Here is a 6,468-nt window from a genome sequence, read left to right as displayed (position 1 = left end):
CCCAAATACCTCACAAGCAAAAGAACAAATAACTCAATATAAAAATGAACACAGGACCTGAAAAGATGTTTTTCAAAAGAAGACATACAAATGGCTAATAGGTATATGAAAAGGTGCTCAGCATCATTAATCACTAGGGAAATGCTAATTAAAACCACAATGAGGTATCAACCTCACCCCTGTTAGGATGGCTATTGTAAAAAAAAAAAAAAAAAGCAAGACATAGTAAATGTTGGCAAGGGTGTGTGGAGAAAAGGGAATCCTTGCACACTCTTGGTGAGAATGTAAATCATTACAGCCATAATGGGAAACAATATGGAGTTTTGTAAAAAATTAAACCTAGAACTTCCTTTTAATTCAGAGTCTCACTTCTGGGTATATATCCAAAGTAAATAAAATCAGTATCTTGAAGAAATTTCTGCACTTCCATGTTCATTGCAACATTATTTTCAATAGCCAAGTATGGAAACTAAGTGTCCAATGACAGATGAATGAATAAAGAAGATGTGGTGGATATATAAACAGTGGAATATCATTCAGCCTTAAACAGAAGGAAATCTCATCATTTGCATCAACAGAGTTAAAACTTGAGGACATTATGCTAAGAAAAATAAGCCAGGCACAGAAAGACAAATACTTCATAATCTCATTTATATGTGGAATCTTAAAAAAAAAAAAAAAAAAAAAAAAAAGCCAAATTCATGTAACAGTGAATAAAATGGTAGTTACCAGGGGCTGATAAGTTGGAAGAAAGAGGAGATGTTGATCAAATGGTACAAACCTTTAAGAATAAGTCCTGGTGACCTAATTAATTACAACATGATGGCAATTAATAATAATGTATTATATACTTGAAATTTATTAAGAACACAGTAAATCACAAGTGTCCTCACCATAAAAAAGTGAGTTATGTGAGGTAATGGATATGTTAATTAGGTTGATTGTGGTAATCTTTTCACAATGTATGTATAATTGTACACCCTAAATAATACAATTTTTGTTTGAGTTATACCTCAGTAAGGCTGAAAAAAATGCTGTTATTTAAAAACTGAACAATATGCAATTACTATTAAATGAACTAGTTTCATTTAATAAGCCCCTCACATGTTTCAGGGGCTTAAGCCATGAATATATATTGTGATTTCTGATAATATTTGGACCTGTTTACTCATTTGCTCATGGCACCAGAATGGTGTGGATTATAAAGGAGAAAATTAGCAGAAATTAGACAGTGAAAGAATGGAGAGCTGGACCTTGAACAGAACAGGTCATTGTCGTTACCATACTTATCAAGACTTTATAAATTCCTAGTGAGAGAAAACTCAGAATTCACTGAATAGAATTTACTGTTTGCTGTATATAAATGGTTAAAAGTGGAATTATATATTTTTATTTGATAGAAATCCTTATTGTTGCCTTCTTAATATTAAATAACGAATCTAAAGATGGAAATAAAGTCTAAACCAGTGGTCTCCAACCCCTGTGGTTCAGTTTCCTAACAGCCCACAGTAGTGGTCCATGGCCTGTTAGGAAACGGGCCACACAGCAGGAAGTGAGTGGCAGGTCAGTGAGCTTTACTGCCTGAGCTCTGCCTCCTGTCAGATCAGCAGCGGCATCAGATTGTCAGCGGAGTGTGAACCCTATGTGAACTGCACATGCAACGGATCTAGTTGCACGCTCCTTATGAGAATCTATCTAATGATCTGAGGTGGAACAGTGCCATCCCAAAACCATACTCCCTTCCCCTCCCTGTCCATGGAAAAATTGTCTTCCACAAAACTGGTCCCTGGTTCCAAAAAGGTTGGGGACCACTGATCTAAACAATTTCAGAGATTTTACACCCATAGTGGATAAACAAGGTGAGTATCCCTCATTCTTTATAGACTGGTGTTTAAATGATGCCAATTACTGCTAAGCACCTCACATGTTTCAGGGGCTATAAGCCATGAATATATATTGTGATTTCTGATACTATTTGGACCTGTTTACTCATTTGCTCATTTGTTCATTTTTTTTATTTCAAAAATGTTTTTGCCTTTTCTATGTGTCTCTTCATGCTTTTATTTTTGATAATTATGTCTTCCTCCTTACAACAAAGAACTTTAACACTGACTTATGTCCACTGGTATTTTTACTTCCTTCATATTGACGTGATTGCAACTATAATTATGAGTTGTTTTAAATGTACTTCCTCTTTTTTTGTGTGTGTTCTTAAATTTTTTTTTTAATTGTGAGGAAGGCCAAAAAGAAATGTTGATGGGGACATAATCTTCATTGCCAGACAGACATATGATTACCACTCCACACCATTTCTAGCTTTCTTATCTGTCCTAGATTCCATTACTATTGAGAATTTAAGCCCAGTCACTCTCAAGGTTCCAGTGAGCTTATGAGTGCCCAGCTCTTCTGCAGTACTGCATCCCCTCATAAGGTATTCTGAGTCACGTCTTCCTTTGCTTTCTAGTTCATCCCTCAGCTCACTTCCAAAATCATTCTATCATGCTGAACTATCTTATCTGCAAGTAATCCTTCTTAACTGCCTCTTCATTGTTGCAGGTGAATTTCTGTCTTCAGATTTTATATTGTAATTTCCATTCAGATGTCAGGAGGAGTAGTGAGTTTGCCAGTTTAAACCAGAATTTTCTCAATAATTGTCTATAGTGATAACACCCAAATCTCAATCCCCGTTCCACTGCTTTTTTCTGAGTACAAGGCTTATATATCGGCTTTTTTTCAAAACATCTTTCAGAATATCTCCCAAACTCAGTATTTCCCAAGCTGAAATTTTCTTTATTTTGCCAGGCCTCCCATACTTTCTCTGTTGAGCAGACACTGGCAACACCTTCCCCCTAATTTCTCATTATAAACTTGAATGCCATCTTTGCCATCTCTCCTCCATTTACCACCCTCCTAACCATTCAACAAATTATTTGGATAGTGCTTCCTAACTACTCCCCTTCTGTCTGCTCTGACCTGGATTGTTAAAGCATCCTGGCTTACCTTCCTCTTGTAATCCTTACCCCTTTCAAGATCATTCTTGACACTGCTGCCTGAGAGACCTTTCTACTTCAAATATACTACTGTCTCTTTCTTGCTCAATATTCCTCAATGGCTCCTCGTTGTTCTCAGAAAAAAATAAAATATACTTAATGTGACGTTGTATTCATCTGTTCTCATGCTGCTAATAAAGACATACCTGAGACTGGGTAATTTATAAAGGAAAGAGGTTTAATTGACTCACAGTTTAGCAAGACCTGGGAGGCCTAAGGAAACTTATCATCACTGCAGAAGGAAAAGCAAACACGTCCTTCCTCACATAGCAGCAGGAAGGAGAGGTGCTGAGCAAAAGGGGGAAAAGCCTCATATCAAACCATCAAATCTCATGAGAACTCACTCACTATCATGAGAACAACATGAGGATGACTACTGCCATGATTAAATTACCTCTCACTGGGTTTCTCCCATGACACTTGGGGATTATGGGAACTACAATTCAAGATAAGATTTGGGTGGGGACACAGCCAAACCATATCAGACATATGAGGGTGTTTATGATTTGTTCTGTGTCCTTCTCTCCAATCTCTGTTGTCATTCTTACAACCATCTCCCAAAAGTGCTTGTTAGCCACAGTGAATTGCTTAAAGGTTCAACGATCTTTTGTACCCTTGGGGTTTTGCACATATTTTTTCCTCTGCCTGGTATCCTCTTTCCTCCTATCTATATCTGGCGAGCATCAACTCATCCTTTGAGTCTTTGAAGACACCCTCTCTGAGGCATCTTCATGAGCCCTCAAGGGTGCTTCTTTCAGGCATTTTCATAGAACCCCTCTTAACGTGCTGTACTATAACATGAGCTATAGCATCATTAGGTAGGAACTGTAAACAGTGCTTGGCAAACAGGCTTTGGCACATACTATGACAATTAAGTACTCTTTGGATTCTGTGTTCAGATCTAATGTATATTTTATTATGTTTTTAATTAAAAAAAATTTTTTTTTTGAGGCAGGATCTTGCTTTGTCACCCAGGCTGGAGTACAGTGGTGCAATAACAGCTCATTGCAGCCTCGACCTTCCTGGGCTCAAGTGAGCCTCCCACCTCAGCTTCCCTAGTGTCTGGGTCTACAGATGTTTGCCATCATACTAGGCTAATTTTTTAAAGTTTGTTCTAAAGATGGGGGTCTCACTGTGTCACCAAGGCTGGTCTCAAACTTCTGGAATTAAGTGAGGCTCCTGCCTAAGCCTCCCAAAGTGTTGGCATTACAAGCATGAGCCACAGCACCAGGCCAGATCTAATGTATATTTCAATCTAAGAGAAATGTAAAGAAAATATTAAATGAGAACTTTATTGCTTCATGTAAGTTAATAAATGAGGTAATTTATTCAATGAAAGTACTATCAATATCTTCATTTTGTGCCTTATTTTGTTTTAAGCATTTTAATAATGATTTTTCTTTTTATATAATGCTAGTATTTAGTTATATTAAGGCAGAGTAAATCCTATAAAATATTGTGGTTTTAGCCTATTCTCTTTGTAATAGTCTGTTTTCATGCTGCTAATAAATACATAACTGAGACTCGGTTATTTACACAGGAAGAAGGGATTTAATGGACTTACAGTTCCATGTGGCTGGGAAGGCCTCACAATCATGCTGGAAAGTGAAAGGCACATCTCACATGGTAGCAGACAAGAGAAGAAGAAAACTTGTGCAGGGAAACTCCCCTTTTTAAAACCATCAGATCTTGTGAGACTTATTCACTATCATGAGAACAGCACAGGAAAGACCTGCCCCCATGATTCAGTTACCTCCTATTGGGTTCCTTCCACAACATGTGGCAATTCAAGATGAGATTTGGGTAGGGACACAACCAAACCATATTATTCCACCTCTGACCCCTCCCATATCTCACGTCCTTACATTTCAAAACCAATCATGCTGTCCCAACAGTCCCCCGAAGTCTCAACTCATTTCAGCATTAAGTTAGAAGTCCACAGTCCAAAGTCTCATCTGACACCAGGCAAGCTCCTTCCACCTATGAGCCTGTAAAATCAAAAGCAAGTTAGTTACTTCCTAGATGCAATGGGGATACAGGCATTGGGTAAATACGTTCATTCCAAATAGGAGACATTGGCCAAATCAAAGGGGCTACAGATCCCATGCAAATTCGATATCCAGTGGGACAGTCAAATCTTAAAATTTCCAAAATGATCTCCTTTGACTCCATGTATCATGTTCAGGTCACACTGATGCAAGAGGTGGGTTCCCATGGCCTTGGGCCGGTCCACTGCTATGGCTTTGCAGGGTATAGCCCCCATGCTGGCTGCTTTCATGGGCTGGCACTGAGTGTCTGTAGCTTTTCCAGGCACACAGTGCAAGCTGTCAGTGAATCTACCATTCTGGGGTCTGGAGGATGGTGGCCCTCTTCTCACAACTCCACTAGGTGGTGCCCAATTAGGGAATCTGTGTAGGGGCTCTGAACCCACATTTCCCTTCCTCGCTGCCCTAGCAGAAGTTCTTCATGAGAGCTCTAAGCGTTCCCATGCATCTTCTTAAATCTAGGTGGAGGTTTCCAAACCCCTATTCTTGACTTCTGTGCACTGGCAGGCTCAACACCACATGGAAGCTGCCAAGGCTTGAGGCTTGCTCCCTCTGAAGCCATGGCCTGAGCTCTATGTTGGCCCCTTTCAGCCATGGCTGGAACAGCTGGGATGCAGGGCACCACGTTTCTAGGCTGCACACAGCATGGGGATCCTGGGCCTGGCCCATGAAACCACTTTTTTGTCCTAGGTCTCTAGCCCTATGATGGGACGGGCTGCAGTGAAGACCTCTGACATGCCCTGGAGACATTTTCCCCATTGTCTTGGGGATTCACATTTGATTCCTCATTACTTATGCAAATTTCTGCAGCTGGCCTAAATTTGTCCTTAGAAAATGGGTTTTTCTTTTCTATTGCTTTGTCAGACTGCAAATTTTCCAAACTTTTATGCTCTGTTCCCTTTTAAAACAGAATGCCTTTCACAGCACCCAAATCACATGTTGAATGCTTTGCTTCTTAGAAATTTCTTCCGCCAGATACCCTAAATCATCTCTGTCAAGTTCAAAGTTCCATAAATCTCTAGGGGAAGGGCAAAATGCCACCAATCTCTTTGCTAAACATAGCGAGAGTCACCTTTACTCCAGATCCCAACAATTCCTCATCTTCATGTGAGACCACCTCAGCTTGGATTTCATTGTCCATATCACTATCAGCATTTTGGTCAAAGCCATTCAACAAGTCTCTAGGAAGTTCCAAACTTCCCACATTTTCCTATCTTCTTCTGAGCCCTCCAAACTTTTCTAACCCCTGCCTGTTACCCAGTTCCAAAGTTGCTTCCTCACTTTTGGGTATTTACAGCAGCGCCCCACTCTACTGGTACCAATTTACTGTATTAGTCTGTTTTCATGCTGTTAATAAAGACATACCTGAGACT

This window comes from Macaca fascicularis, chromosome 4 (genome assembly GCF_037993035.2).
Source record: "Macaca fascicularis isolate 582-1 chromosome 4, T2T-MFA8v1.1".
NCBI lineage: Eukaryota > Metazoa > Chordata > Mammalia > Primates > Cercopithecidae > Macaca > Macaca fascicularis.
This window is presented reverse-complemented; position numbering follows the sequence as displayed.